This window comes from Protopterus annectens, chromosome 10.part0, assembly GCF_019279795.1.
Source record: "Protopterus annectens isolate FY-2018-M chromosome 10.part0, PAN1.0, whole genome shotgun sequence".
Lineage (NCBI taxonomy): Eukaryota > Metazoa > Chordata > Ceratodontiformes > Protopteridae > Protopterus > Protopterus annectens.
The window spans coordinates 1,060,123,442-1,060,140,132 of record NC_056744.1 but is presented as its reverse complement, the minus strand read 5'-3'; positions in this window follow the sequence as shown (position 1 = coordinate 1,060,140,132).

The window sequence follows — 16,691 nt, the reverse complement described above, 5'->3', positions numbered from 1 at the left end:
CCCCTCTACTCATCACTCATCAGGCCCATAATTGAATACAATGCCCCTTTTGGGATGTACCTTACCCGACACCTGCAGCAATGGGAGAGACCCCAAAAGTATCTCACCAAGAGGATCATGGGCTACAAACAGATGTCCTATGCAGCTCGACTAAAGAAACTCCAGCTCTACTCAGTTGATTACCGCCTACTCAGAGGCGATCTATGCCTGACGTACAAAGCCATGTCAAACCCAGAATTAATGGACATGCTCCACCTCAAAAAATCCAAGTCCCTTAGAGCTACATGCTCCAGGGACCTAAACCTCAGCACAAAAATAAATATGGCATGCTGGATGGACAGATTCATTTCCCAGAGGCTCCTCTCACTCTGGAATAGAATCCCAATTCATATTAGACATAGCCCTTCGCTGACCCTCTCAAGCGAAATTTGGACGCGTGGATAGGAAATCGCAAATTCACCCCTGGGATCTCTCCTGTGTCCCTGCTAGACAGAGACACAGTAAACTAATCTTAAAAGGGTACCTTCTGTGACCTACTTTACAGAGGCACAGTAGGCTAATCTAATAGGGAGGTGGAAGTCAAATACACTCTGGCTAGGCTTATAAATGCCCCAGGGCAGATAGCCTAGTATCTACCTATGAACCTATGAACCTATGTTTCCTTCTGACACATCCAGTAGTAGGCACGCAACCACCTATGTGGTGGTTAGTGGTTAAAGTGTTTTGGAATGGAGTATGGTACTCCAGTATCCACACTGGTGTTCAGTCCATGCCTTTGTCACCAGGCACCTGTTGCAATACATCTGTCCACATGTGCCACTCTCAGTCTATATATATATATATATATATATATATATATATATATATATATATATATATAGAGAGAGAGAGAGAGAGAGATTCATATACATATATATCTATAGACATTCATATCTGCCTGTATATGTGTATGTATCTATAGATATCTATATATGTATGTGTCTATTACATATATATGTATATACATATTCTATCTATCTATATATGTCTATTTATACATACCTCTCTATGTATATATATATATATATATATATATATATATATATATATATATATATATACATATACATATATATATATATATATATATATATATATATATATATATATATATATATAAATACACATACACACACTAACATACTTCTAAACATCCATTGCTGTACAACCTACATTGTACATTGTACGTTGTACTACAACCTACATTGATATGTGCACATAGCAACCTTCAACTACATATGTATGTCCAGCCTTCACTAACAGTTGCAGTATGTCCCTTGCCCTATGCACATCTTCATATACATATAGATACAGACTGCTAACACATATGGAGGGTTCACAGTATGTAGATTATTAGATTATGTAGCTTACATTACCTTGGTTTCTGACAGCTTTTTTGGATGGCTTGCTGCTGGCTGGCTTGCTGCTGGCTGGCTGGCTTGCTGCTGGCTGGCTTGCTGCTGGCTGGCTGGCTTGCTGCTGGCTGGCTGGCTTGCTGCTGGATGGCTGGCTTGCTGCTGGCTGGCTGGCTTGCTGCTGGATGACTGGCTTGTTGCTGGCTGGCTGGCTTGCTGCTGGCTGGCTTGCTGCTGGATGGCTGCTGGCTGGCTTGCTGCTGGCTGGCTGGCTTGCTGCTGGATGGCTGGCTTGCTGCTGGCTGGCTGGCTTGCTGCTGGCTGGCTTGCTGCTGGCTGGCTGGCTTGCTGCTGTCTTGATGGCTTTTTTTTTTTTTTGGTCTCTCTCTCTCTCTCTCTCTCTGTCTGTCTGTCTCTCTCTCTCTCCCTCCAGTTGCTGCAATGATATTATTGCATGTGTGGACTGGGAGTACAGGCTGCTTTTGTAGGTATCTGCACATGTGCATGTGATGGCCTCTGCACCAATTGTTGGCCAGCATTTACTAATTGCATGCAGCCTGCTGTGTGGTAATTGCAGCTCTCACTGTGATTTCAGGACAGTGCTATAAAATGTTAGGTTAGGTAGGCGTAGGCCTTTCTGTTTTTCAAGGTGGGGACCATGCTGGTTTGCTGTGGACACTGTTGTGTGAGTCAAAAGGTTGGTATGTCTGTCATATCTAAGGCTGTGCTGTAGCCACTGAAATGCAGGTTGTACTGAAACCTGACTGTTGCTTCTTCCAGTTCATTCTTCTCAGTGTGTATGCTAACTCACACCTAATAATGCTAATACTGTTTACATGGGAGTATGTACATTCCTGTGGGACTTGTGGATTAACTGGTATACAACAATAGCTCTTGCAATTTCTTGCTATGGCTTCACTATTTAGCCTTTACATTCACACCTTGAAGGCCTGCTATTTGTCTTTACTGGAATGTGTTGCTATGGCTGTCCTATTTTCCATTTACATTCACTCATTGTAATGCATGATATATTTCTTTCAGCAGCAATTTTTTATATGTTTGGTGTGGTTTGGTGGCACTGCATGCAGTTTGGTGAGGCCAAGGTGGGGGGTTTGACACTTACAAGGGTATCTTATTTTGCTGCTGAGCAGTAGTGGGGCCTTGTACTTTGTCCTAACAGTTATGAATATCAGGCACATGCAGTGCTTGTAAACTGCTATACTGTCCTTACTTTATTAGATGGCTACATCCTTTGATATTTCTAGGTTGTACTCCTACATGAGGGTGTGCTTGTGGAAGCAATTCTACAGCTATTCACAGAGTGTGTAACAGCAGACAGGCTGATATGCCTGTGTGTTTCTGATACTTGCAGGCCTCAGATACTCTCAGGTATATATTTGAGCAGCCTCAGGGAAAGGTACATATCAGTGGAATACACCCGTGATATATTTCAGATATTCTGCAGTTGTGACTGTGGAGTATTTTGAGCATATGTATTAGTACACCATTTCTGACATGCAAGTAGTGTCTCTTTAACTTATTGACAGTTACCATTACATGGGATTCCCCACATTTCTGCCTACTGTTAGTACATTTCACAGGGAGTCAGTGGGGCACAGTTAACATTTGTTTGCAAATCAGGGACATCCCTGTAAATCAGTCACAGTTGGGAGGTCTGGCCTCTTACCTATTCAAATATGGCGGTGTTTATCCTGCTCTGATACTGTGTGGGGTTTGCAAGGTGCTACTGTAACATTATTACCTACTAGCATGGCTGTTTCTCTTATCATACTAATGTAATGCAATTCCACAAGAATTGCCAGTAAAGATACAAGAAACAAGCTTTGTGTAATAGCCTTCCTATATTCCCTTTACATTCAGTCCTTCTATTTCATGATATATTGCTTTCAGCACAAAGTTCTTGTATATCAGTCATGACTTAGTGGTAAGTCATGCAGACTAGTGTTTTCAAGGTCCTGGGTTCGAGACTGACAGGGGAATTTTATTTTTCTGCTGAGCAGACTACAGGCCTTGTCATTCAGAGTGACTAAGGCACTTTTAAGCAGTTGTAAGCGGGTTTGCACTGGTTTGCGCGGTGCTCACGCATGCGCACTGTGGCTTAGCTATGCGTACACTCACTTAGCTAAGCGCTCACAAGCGCACACCCGCTGACTACTGCTTAAAAGTGCTTACTCTCGCTAACACCCGCACTCATTTCTTTTAAAGAAAAGAAAATCAGGGGATAGGAAAGCGGTGAAAAAGGGGGCACAAAGAGGGTAGGACAGTAAGAAAACAAGCTCGGGATTGGCAGGAAGGATGTAGGAAAGGCCCATAGCTGCCCATTTCTTTATCAGCAACAGATGTGCATATGTGTGTAATTTGGTGTGAAATTTGAAATCCTCCACCCCTGAGAGAGGGGTGAGGACAACAAAATATGTTGTACAGCCAATTGTAATTACCAGTTGACATGTCCAGCAGACATGTCTGCAAAATGGGCAGCTATGTATGGGGCGTAATTTTTTTTGGGAGCAGAGTGCCCTTTTTTATTTTTTTTTCAGGTGAGAGTGGAATGTGAGGTACAGGAAGTAGGTATATTTGGCGAGGTAGGTTGGGGAGGTTAATAGACAAGACAAGCAAGACGCATACAGGGGTGGAGTATGACACATGTGGGGGGGTGAACACAATTGACGGGGACGGATGTTTGGATATCGCAAGCCCATGAGCCCACAGATGGCAACAGTGGAACTGAGATCCCCACCCATGGGCAGTTACCACTGCGCCTTCACTGCCCAGGATGGGGCTGTGCTGGGGGCTGTATAGGATGGGCAGGCACACCCGTGAGTCGCGCCACCAGTGCCTCAAGCTGACATAGGGGTTCAAGTACAGAATGCCTGATCTTGCTACGCACCACAGACCGGACACTTTGGAGGGTGAGTAGATGTTCTCCTCTGGCCACGCTTGCAGAGGGGGGCCGAGCCCCATCCCCTGCAGCGCTTTCACCTGAAGGTGGCACATGGCCACCGGAGGAGGTTCCAGCCTGGGCACTAGTGGCAGGTGCACTCGCCAGCTGAGGTGGGAGAGGTGGGTCCGCTGGAACCCGCCTTCCCTGTTGTCCTATGTTTAGCAGTATTTTATGACATTTTGGGTTAGTAACAAACAACACCATTCAAAATTAGTTGTAACAGCATGCATCAGTATTCCCATTAACCAAACACCCATGAATTCCGAACATTGAACAGCTAGCATAACACATGCATATTTAGAACAACAGTACACAATCCAACAGCATGCATGGCTGATTGATGGCAACAGGCCATCAGGTTTGGATATGTGAACAGGGCACATGCATCAACGTACATGCAGATATGTATGAACCAACAGGACAAATGCCCATGGGAATTAATTGTGAATACACATACCCAGTTTGGTGTGGAATGGCATTATTTGTGAAATAGGGTAGGGTGAAGAAATATTACATTAACAACTTAAACTACCTATACATATGCTGTACATTTCTAGTAGCTGCAGATATATATACCCTACATGTCTTAGTACAGTTTCCTATATGTAACCTTGGAATGTTGGTGATAGGAATGTTACTGCTACATTAATATACATTCCATTTTTATTCATACATGTTCATATCTAACTGTGTTCAGGTACAGCATCCTGCTACATTTGATTTATATGGCTCTAGACAACTGTGGATGTTCAGTATTTCATACAACCTTACTATCTCCATATTGCAAGGGTACAGCAACATATCCAAATTGTGGGACAGACACATTCCAGGTTCAATACTTTATTAACCCCATTTCACTCTTTGGTTGTGGCTGTCTCAATCATTTCATAATGCACTGACTGCAGTATAACTTTATTCCAGACTTATTACAGCTTTCTTGGTCGATTCATACCTCTTTCTCACACTCTCACTTGTTTTATTTTTACAATTCATGATGGTACTGAATTCTAGGCGTTATTAACATTTCTTACTTGTTACAACAATCCTTTCCAACAGACTCACTTATTTCGTATGGCAGATTTTAAAAGGGGATGTATTTGACACATGTCTATCCTCTGTATGTTATTTACCAGTCATTTTCAGGCTGAAGCAGTTGTCTAATATTACAATACAGGTGGTAAATCTCTATTTCACACTTTTTAATGTTTATTTCTAGATTACAGTCTGCATCACTTATGTAATCATACAGTACTAGCAGAATCTTTCTTCTAGGCTTATTTGAACTTTATTAATATGTAACAACACTGAACTGTTTTACAAGCTGTCTCACTTATATTCTATAACAATTCCAGCACAATAATTACTAACCTGCCTGGTGGCGCAACCGCACAAGCCTATCATCATAGGCTCGCCGATTCATAGAACGGACACCTGCACCTGTGATATAAATGAAGTAATATTGGAACATACATCTCCATAATATAGGCTAAGATAATTTCTTACATACTTAATTACATGGGCACTTACTCAGTAGTGGGGCATTGGGCATTTGCCGGGCCTCCTGGATCCAGGGGTTCACTTGGTCCTGCTTATGTCTCTTCAGGTGCGCATGGTGGTGACAGACCTGTTCACCAGTCCTTGGTATGCCTGTGGTACTGGTGAGATCATGTGCCAACCGGTTCCACGCCTCTGCCTTGTACACACCCCAGTGAACCTGACCCTGCATGAGTTGAGCCTCATGATCATGGACTAGGAGCCAAACCATATATTTGGACTCCTCAACATCCCACCTCTGTGCTCGGAAGCGACTGCCCTCTCCTACACCTGCCATCCTGACTGCAAATGGGTTCCACAATCAGTTATGCTGTGTATTCCCGCCTATGGGGCTTATATATGCCAATTTTCCCACACTTATCTGTGATTGGCCATTTTGGACATGTATCAGCTTCTAAAAACCTTCTTTGTCATGCTTCTATTTCCATTCATTCCTATATATATGCTAATACTGCATTCCTCAGTACAACTGTCATGGCTTAGTGGTTCAGTACTTTGACTATGGTGCACAGTATACTGGGTTCGAGCCTGGTCATTGCTTTTTTTTTATTTTACTACTGTCTAGACAGGCTAGGAGGTGTGTCTGTGTAAAGGTGGTTTTGATACAGCTTCCTCAACGTTGCCCGTCGGTAAGCCTCCACGCAGCTCTGTGCAAATGGCTTACGCTGGGTAACGCGGTATTTGGCTATGAGCATGCATATTACACTGTGTGAAGTGTTGCTCAGCTACGGGCACCCATTTTAAGCATGTTAAAGCGCTGCTCAACTCCAGGCACTTATATTACACCTGTTAAACAGCTGCTCACCTGCAAGCAGTCATACTCAGCTTGTTAGAGCGCTGCTCAGCTATGGGCACTTATAACATTTTTTTTTTTATTGTCTCGGATTTCTTCAAAAATACATGGCCCATTTCATTACAATTTACTTAAATTATAGTTTTATATATATATATATATATATATATATATATATATATATATATATATATATAAACTCTCTTTAATTGGCTTCACAGGATGACTGCTAACTGTTTAAATTAACTAATTACCTGTGCATTTTACATTACTAAACGCTTATACATTTTATTTGTTATACATGCTTGTGTTGTGTTAATTTACATTTGACATTGTTGTGGGGGGTTGATAGTTTTGTTAGCAACTCTCTTTGTCCTGACTGTGCCCCCTTGTGTCGCTCTTAATCTAACTGTTACCTCTTAGTTGACTTTCAATGACTGCTCCTAGTGGCGTGTTCGGCTTGTCCCTGATCGTTTCTTGTGATTCAGCATCTTTGTTAGCATAGGGTGTAATTCAGCATGCCCTCTCTACAACATTATATTTTACGTGTCATTAGGTTTAACTTTTGTGTCCTTAACCCATGTTAACATTGTGTAAATATTCTAGAATCCATCATATGTTTGCATGGGTTTGATGTTATATCTATATGACACCACATGCAATTATGGCATGATTTTAACACAACAGTCGGAGGACCGACCCCTTTATGGATCCCCCGGTAGTACACAAAGATAGATGAAGATTGATCAGCTGATGATTCTGGAAGGGACATATAATGGAACCCTTGAAAGGTTATGATTCTAATACACTGATAGGTTCAGAACCAATAAGAAAATATTTCTAATAGTTATATCTGCATAAATGGAATTTAAAAATATTTGTATGATATTATATAACTTTTTATAATACTAGTATCTTTTTTAATTACCTACCAATTCCGTTAGACAGAATTTATTTATAATTTTAAATGAATTAAAGAAAAAGAAGAACTATTCTATTTCCGTTTGTTTTTATTAAATATAATATCTGTTTTTTTTTTCTTTAAGAAGTAATATTTTTTTTGTTATCAAAGATGGATGTTTTCTTGAATATCAGGGGAATTTATGATACCAGTTGTTTATGTTTGACCATGTTTCTAAACTGATATATTTCTGTTGTTTATTCATTCTCATAATGATATTTTTATGATCAGAGACTATTATTATTAATTTTCATGGAAGGATATATTTACTGTATTAAACTGACATTTTTACCTTTATTTTAATTTTTTTTTTTTATTTATATTTACATCAATATACTAAGATTTATATTTAACATTATTTATATATGTAAATTTATAAACAATGCATGAGATTATTTTATAAGATTAATAAGATAGCGTATAATTAGCTGAGTTTATTTTTAAGATGTTTATAAAGCCTTTTCAAATTTTTAATAATCTGATTAAATCTTAGTTTAGAATATCAGAAATGAAATTCAGAATATACCAGATGAAAGCATACAACTTCAGAAATTTATCTTGAATTACAAATGAAAAGATTATTATTTTAAATATCATCTTACTATAAACATAAAGAGTCATCTGTTTTAGAGTATTCATCCATATTTTAAAATTCATATTTAATCATATATGTTTTAATATAATTCACAATTTATTATATGTAAATAAATATGATATGATAAACGTGTTTCTTATAAAAATCAGAAAGTTCTAAATAATAAACAACAATCTCTTTCTAATAACGTAAGTCTTAGAAGAAAAATTACCAGTGTGCAATCATGTCCAAAAGAAAACTAAGAGGCTCTGAAACAGATATTAAGAAAATAATGAAACCAATGAAAGGTTAATTAACATTATTTTTAAAATTCTCAAGTCATTCTTATAACACGTATCTAGTATGTAAGCAAATTATTGAATTGTGCAATTAAAATGAAAGGTAATGCATTACTGTGGTTAAGAAAATATAGTTAATTTATAGTTAATTGGGTAATGTACAAATAATGTTTAATTAGATTTTTAAAGAAGCCACCAAGCAAATTAAAAAAAGTAAATTTAAAAATGAGCACTCTGAAAGGGAAGCACTTCTGAGAAATTAGGAATTCACAAAAATTTTTTCAAGGAGTAGCATATAAATAAATAAGAATATTACAAAGGAATTAAATATTAATAAACAGAGATGTGTTGATACAAAAAAATTAAAACTAGTCTGAGCAAAAAGACTTGGACTTAAAATTAAAATGTAATTAGACTGTTAGTTTATATCTTTAAATTCGGGCTGTCTAAATAAAAGCTTACAAACAAGTTAGCAAGCAAAATTAAGATATATGATTATAGGATGGCATGTCATTACAATTATGTTCACTTATGATGTTTATTTAATTGAATATTACACAAAGTAACAAAATTGATTTTTTATATGATCATGTGTACCTGCTGCTTTGATGGTGATTGTGACTAAAACTGCTGCTTTTGTTGAAATAAAGTGTATTATTAATTGTTGGTTAGTTGACCTATTCTGCTTTGTTGTAAATAATTTTATAAAATTTTTTTACTTTTTGTTTTTATTCAGGCGTTTTTTTTGTTTGGTTTTTTATCTTTTTTTTTGTTTATATTACCTCTTTCTGTTTCTTTTTCATTTATTTTGCAATGTAGCAATTGCCTCATGTATACAACAAAGCAGATGTTACTAGTGCAAATAATATGTGGAGATGACCTAAGATGTGTTTGCTCACTTGTACTTCCTCTCATTGGGCAATAAACAAGACTGTTTTAACAGGTTGTCTCTCTTCACACACCTCTTGCACCAACACATAAAAGTCCACACAAACAGACCTCAAAAGAGGTAAAACCTCATGAAAAAGAGCTTAGCCAAAGATGAAGCCACAAACAGGCAACCTCACACAATGGTCAATATCTAGAATAGTTCTAATAAAACATTGTAACTTACAAGCTCAGGCTCACACAGGAAATTCAGAAGAAAAAAATTAAGAGACTTGAACTTCTTGGATGTTTCGACTCTTGCGAGTATTGGTATAAGTTGATTTTGACATTGATGACCAGCATTGAAGCAAACTGGAGAAAAGGAAAATAGAGAAAAAATGGAGGAAGAAAGGAAAAGGGACAATGGGATCAAATACCTCCTCCCACATCTCAAAAATGGTGCAGTGTTGCTCCTTTAAAAATTGGAGAGTAATACAATACTGTTGAAAGTAAAGTAAATAGAGAGTCACCAAAGTCTGAGGATCACAGCCCCTCTGGCTCTGGAATGCCCAACCTATTGCTAGGCAGCCCTCCCAGACAGAAAATCTTTCTAGGTAAAACAATCACAAATCAAGAACAGTGAGTAACTAACTGAGGGAGCTAGCTAAAGTGATCCCCAGAGAGAGTGATCTCCCTAATCTACACATCAATCTACATTGCAATGCATGTTAGCAGAAACTAATCAGGGGGTACCATCACCAGAAGAGTTATGAAACTTACTGGAGTCAAATAATGTGAGGGAAGTGATGTTAGTGTAGTCACCATTTAAATTTTATAATTTTTTTTTTTTAATTTTTTCTTTTTTCTACAAATCTATCCCAACAGGACAGAGATGCTAGCTAGAGGTCTCTCCTGACATATCTCAAGAAGGGGTGGATTTAAGTATTTAAGTATGGATTTAAGTATTTCTCATGTTCCACTAATAAACTAAACTAATAAAAAAACCAAAACACATAAAAATAGTTAATTATAATAATTAGATAATGCTAATCTTCTTAAGTCAAGTTTTGCCATTTCCAAAAAAAAAGCTGCAAGTTGGGTTTTAGCAAAGCAACCCCAAAACATTTTCCAAACAAACAGACTCCACTTTATTTACAAATCATAAAAAAAGTTTTTTAAAAATTAACTTTTAAAACTATTTAAATTGTTATTTTTATTATTATAAAATTATTATTATTGTTAGTCTCAGTTGACACTACACACTTGTATACTTTTACATTAAGATACTCCATTCCATTTAGAAATGTACGGTTAGTTAGTTCCTTCAGAAAAAAAAAAAAAAAAAAAAAAAAAAAAAATTTAGGTGTTACAAGATGTAAATTATATTATATATATTTAAAAACTCTCAATTATTATAATAGGCCAGACAGAGACATAATAACATCAGTACTCAAACTTTTAGTTTTAAAATACAAGTTAGTGAGATGTGACTTCATTTTAGTTGGTCCTGCACTGCATTTAATTAGCCTTAGTTAAAAGTTTGATTGTTTGTTCAAACAATTGGAATGGGCCCCTCTTAGTTGGGTATAAAATCTGATCAAAAAATTCTAAACACAAAATGTATGCCCATTACAGTTATTATAATGCCCCTCCCCTATTTTCTCCTTCCTGTTTTTGGCAATTATATGTACACATATACCATATACCTCTTCTTTAAATCTTTTGGTTTTTCTGACATAGAAGGCTGGGCATGTCTGACACTGGGTTAAATACACCACTACCTTGGAATTACAATTAAACTGCCCACTAACTTTATAAGTACTTTCTCAAATCGAAAAGGTGCTACCAGTCACCATAAACTTACAAATAATGCAAGCCTCACATTTGAACACTCCAGATGTTCTAAGGCACATAGCCTTTCCACTTTCTAGGAGGGCTTTTAAATTCTTGCCTCTTCTAAATGTTACAATAGGTTTACTCCCCACCTTTTCCATTATCTTTGTGTCTGAACCAAAAATGTTCCAGTTTTTCCACAAAATTTTAATAATTTCATTAGCATCAACACTAAATGGGGTGATGAAACTAATTCTATAATTCTCAAGTCTACTGTCTCCTACTGGTAAACCATTCGTAGATACTTCTACACAACTCATATCATGAGCAACTACTTTGTGGTTGCATAAGATGGGTTTAAACCACCCTGTTTGTCTTTTAAACCGGATCTCACTCACAAGTTCAGACACCATACCAACTGGATACACTCTATGGATAAACATATTCGATAGGGCATCACACTCCTCTAAAAAGTCCTTCTCCTCTGACACCATTCTGGCAGCATGGACTAACTGACTTTTAATGACAGATTTTTTTCTGGTGATGGGGATATGAATTTGTATAAAAAAGGAATGAATTAGAGTACGTTGATTTCTGATCAATTTTAGCCACGTACTTTTTACCCACTCTCTCCTTAATTAAGTTTACATCCAAGTAGAAAATAGACTCTTCCTGGAAGACACTAGTAAATTTAAAAAAAACTAGAGGTATGGTTTAAACTATCCACCAGTTTTAAGGCCTCTTGTTGTTCCCCTCTAAACATCAGAAAAATGTCATCCAAAAACCTTGTATATACCACAGTTTTAGCCATTGTGTCTTTATTGTTAAACATAAACCAATGTTCCCACTGGGCCATCACCAAATTAGTGAATGAGGCCCCACACAGTGAGCCCATGGCTACACCCACTTTTTGTAAATATATGACAGAATCAAACAAAACAAAGTTGTTAGACAACACTGCATCCAACAGGCCATTCATGAGCCTCATTTCATTACAAGGAGCGCTATGAAACTGTAACCTCTCCACCACCCATTCTATACCAATGGCACTCGGGATAGAGAAGTACAAGTCACAAACATCAATAGTTAGAAAGTTCACATCCTCCATAAACTCACACTTGTTGATGTTAGCCAGGAATGCCCAAGAATCCTTACAAATTTGCCTTTCTTTTCCTACATATTTTTTAAGGGTAAGGTCTATCAGTTTAGAAATAGCATGTCATGGACGCCCTTGTGTCGACCAATGCCCTCATCAGGAGATTGTGAAAATTCTTATGCATCTTCAGGATGCCAAACAATGTGGGAATTTTTAGGGACAAAGTCTGAAAATAGTTAAAAGTTGACACATCAATAGCTCCTTCAATAAACACGTTGTGTAGGAAAATCCTAATATGATTATAAGCAACATGTAACTCATGCAAACTTGCTTTTGCATAAGTAACATTATTTAGAACATCATTCATTCTTTTATTATAATCTGCTTTATCCATCAGAACTAACCTCCCTCCCTTGTTAGGTTTTAGGAAACAAATAGGTAATGATAAAAATAAAGACACAGTTTCCCTTTCTTCTTTGTTATATTCCATCCCTTTGTGTCCAGAGTACGACTAAACAGATCCCTTATCTCCAGTTCAGATAGAAATTCAAATAGTGACACAAGGGGGTGTAAAGGGGGGTTATAAGTACTTGCTACACATAGTAATGGTAGCTGGCCTGACCTATTGGTATCCAATAGAATGTTCAAGTTCACTTTCCGAGTAAAAAGCTTCAAATCCACTAGGGTTGCTGGTAAATTAAACCTAGTGGAAGGAATGAAAATCCAACCATTTGCAAGTACTTCAATCAATATAGGATCAATGTCAAAGGTAGTTAAATTGAAAATTTTAAAATCCCCACTTTGATTAGTTATAACTTTGCAGCATTGACATTCACCTGAAAGTTCAAACTGGTTAGTTACCTTTTCTTCTTGGTGTTGTTGTTGCTCGAGTTGTAATTCCTCAGTACCCCTCTTGTGTTGTAATGTCTCTGGTGTTTCTGCCCATAGTTGTCCTGAAAATGCTAGCTCCGTTTTCCGTGCCTTCCTGGTCGGAAAAGACCGAATAAAACCCTCCATTCTTTTCTGGTGTACTAGTTGCCTGCATGTGGCTCCCTTTCCCTTCATCGTTCCTCTGCACAGCATGTACAGTAGTTCCTGGCTCAACCGACCTAGTTTGATTGTAAGAGCGGGTTTGCAGTCCGGCACAGCCAACTGCATTCCAAGTTTGTGAAGGGGGAGGTACCGGATACGCTGTGCCATTTTTGCAGTCTTTTAAGTCTCTAATGAGTTTCTTTATTTTTTGTTCTGTACTTTTTATAATCTATTGATCAATAGATGTAAAAATCCTCCTATAATCAAACTGGTTATGTAGCCAGATGAAAAGCTCTTTACATTACTGTTTGTTTTTTATTGGTTTTGCATTAAAGAGTCTCTTGATTTTGGTCTTAAAGTGTTCGTTGTCTCTCTTTCTAGCAGTGTTTTTTACCTAGACATTCTATATAGACTTTTTATACAAAAATAGCTCTTTGATTATCTGAAGAACTTTTTTTTGTCCTCAGCTCAGACAGGAAATTTTTTGGTCCTCAAAGTTATTGTGGAAGGGAATGCCCAATAGGGATATTGCTCCAGGCAATAAGACTAGCTACAGCTCTGTGCATACATTCAAACCCTGTTCTATGTATTCTCATTAATTAGCTGTCATATGAACCAATGCACTACTTGTATAAAATAAACATTTTTGTTTTCTGAGTACAAATAATTGGCTGGATTTCAAAAGCTATTTGCAGGCAGTACAGCATACTGAAGGAAGACTTCAGCTCACCAGACGCAGATGCAATTTCAGAAGTCATGCTGAAAGTAGTCTGAGTACTTAGCTATCCAACATAGGATAATTACAGATTCTACGCAAGCCTGTCATTCAAAAACACATTGTGCATGCTCAACACAAATTAAATATGAAAAACTGCAATGGGGCTCTGTTCTGAAATCTGAGGTGTATGCTATAAGGCATTACAAGGAACTGAAGCTACTACTACAAAGTCCATCACAGTCTGTAAGTATATCACACAAAAAAAATGCAACCTGCAGTGAATGAACTCCAGTAGGCTGCAGACATATTGACAGGTACCACCTAGATGCTGGTGCAGGCTGTCTGCAACATGTGTGTCCCACAAATGTCTGAGTGAACCTTGCAAGGAAACCCCATCCCACTTGAAACCAAAGTGTGCCTGGTTGTACTTGCATGAGGGACATTTCAAAGACACATGGAAAATATCACATGAGTATCACAGACAGCTACCAGTCATATCCTGGCAAACTTCCTGGCAGTAATGTGCAAAAAGGTGAATGACTGCATACACTTTCCATCCATCCCCATGGAGCAGAGAACTGCAATGCACCTGTTCAATAACATTACAGACTTTCCCCATGTACTCAGTGCAACAGATTGCACCCATATCCCTATCAAGATTCCAGTTCATCCTGAAGCAAACAGATATATTAACAGAAAGGGATGGCCATCCTTGAACTAGCAGTGTGTGCAGTAGATGGCAGCATGATGAACCTCTTGGTAATACACCCTGGAAGTGTTTATGAAGCTGCCATATGGAGGGAAAGTGGTCTGAGGGATGTATTCCAGCAAGGTAAAATACCCACGGGACTAGTACTGGGTAAGTACAGGAACATAGCTAAGGTCATTTCTCCCAACAATATACATGCTGACATGTATGTTTACTTCCCACAACAGGTGACTGTGGTTATCCACTTGAGCCATGGCTAATCATCCTGGTACCATGAACCATCAAACTCTGCAGAACAGGCCTACAGTACAGTGGTAGCAGCAACAAGAAATACCACAGAGTGTGTGCTTGGAGTACTGAAGGCTGGGTTCAGATGTATGGACACATCCAAGGGTGCACTGCAATATTCACCTCAGAAGGCAACACTGATGATAATGGTGTGCACCATGCTGCACAATATGCTAACAAAACAAATGATGGTCTTCCAGCTGCAGGTGTGGATAAACTACACCCCAGATGTCTCAAGATAACATCTTGCAGGTATCAGAGGAGGACAGAGGGAGCAGAAGACACCGGTGTGGGCAACGTACCTCTCAACCTCTTAGTGCAAGAAATCTGGACAAAGCCCAACAAAATAAAGGGGACAAAGGACCAAAAATAGGGACATATTTTAAAAATTGCTCTTATAAACTTAGAAAGTTGCTAGAGTAACAGGGTTTGTTTTAACATACATTTTCTAAAGGATTTGAAGTCTGAAACTCAAATGTATGCCATTATTTAGTGACTTCAATCCTCAGATCATCCCAGCCATTTGACAGAAAAAAAAACAAATTTTATGATTATGAAGAACAGGCCAAAATATGAGCCAAAAATCTGGACATTCTGCAAAAATCTGTACAGCTTAGAGGTATGCCACTGGGCAATGGAAGGTGTGACCACAAGTGCAGGCCCAGGAAGCATTTGGCAAACAACTTTGAGTCATGACAAGCCATGCATACAGAGGTACAGAGATTAAACACTGATGTTCATGTATTGCCCCACCACAGCAGAATGGATTTCAACTAATGACAATTACCCACTAGATGTACACACTGAGCATCAGACATAACAACATAATCATAACATGAAACATTGTGAACATATACAAATCTATCACAAAAGGGATCATCAGCTCAGGGTACAACTGACACAGGTATACATACAGACTTATATTGGTGTGTCTGTGTATGAGACACAGTAAGGAACACACGTCAGTGTAACACATTCCTATCTCTCCACTGTAAAAGGTTGCAAAAAGGTAAACAACTCAGGATATAATGCAGAACTGTTGTTAATATCACAAGCCAAATATATCACTGTAAAGTAGGGATAAAGTAATGTAATAAATGGAGTCAGCTATGTTTAGTAAAACTGTTAAGAGTCCCATGGTATCAGACTTGTCAATGAACGCAGACAGATGACATTGTCAATGTTCTGCACAGCAATCAACATCACCATAGGCTGAGAATGACACAACTGGACAGTGTGTTCCAACTGCTTGTCTTACTCTAATGCAGTCTAGAGTGAGCACACTGATGGTCACACTGTGGTCTGATCTGCCCCTACCATGTATGGAAACACTTGGCCAAGGTTGCTCCACAGAAGAGACTAATGAGGTGATGCCAGCATGTGGTGATGAAGGAGCATGACTATGACTTGATTGTCTGGTCATGACTGCCAGGCCTACAGCAGATGGGCCAGCAGTGGAAGTGTGTGCACATTGGAGCATAGACATCAATACCAAATTGACAAGATTGGTTTTGCTGAGAGGGGGCCTGCCTCTCCCATGTGGCAATCAGCTAAGCACAGTCAGGGCATGCAGAACCCTGTTTACACAACAACACTGATTTAGTACTATAG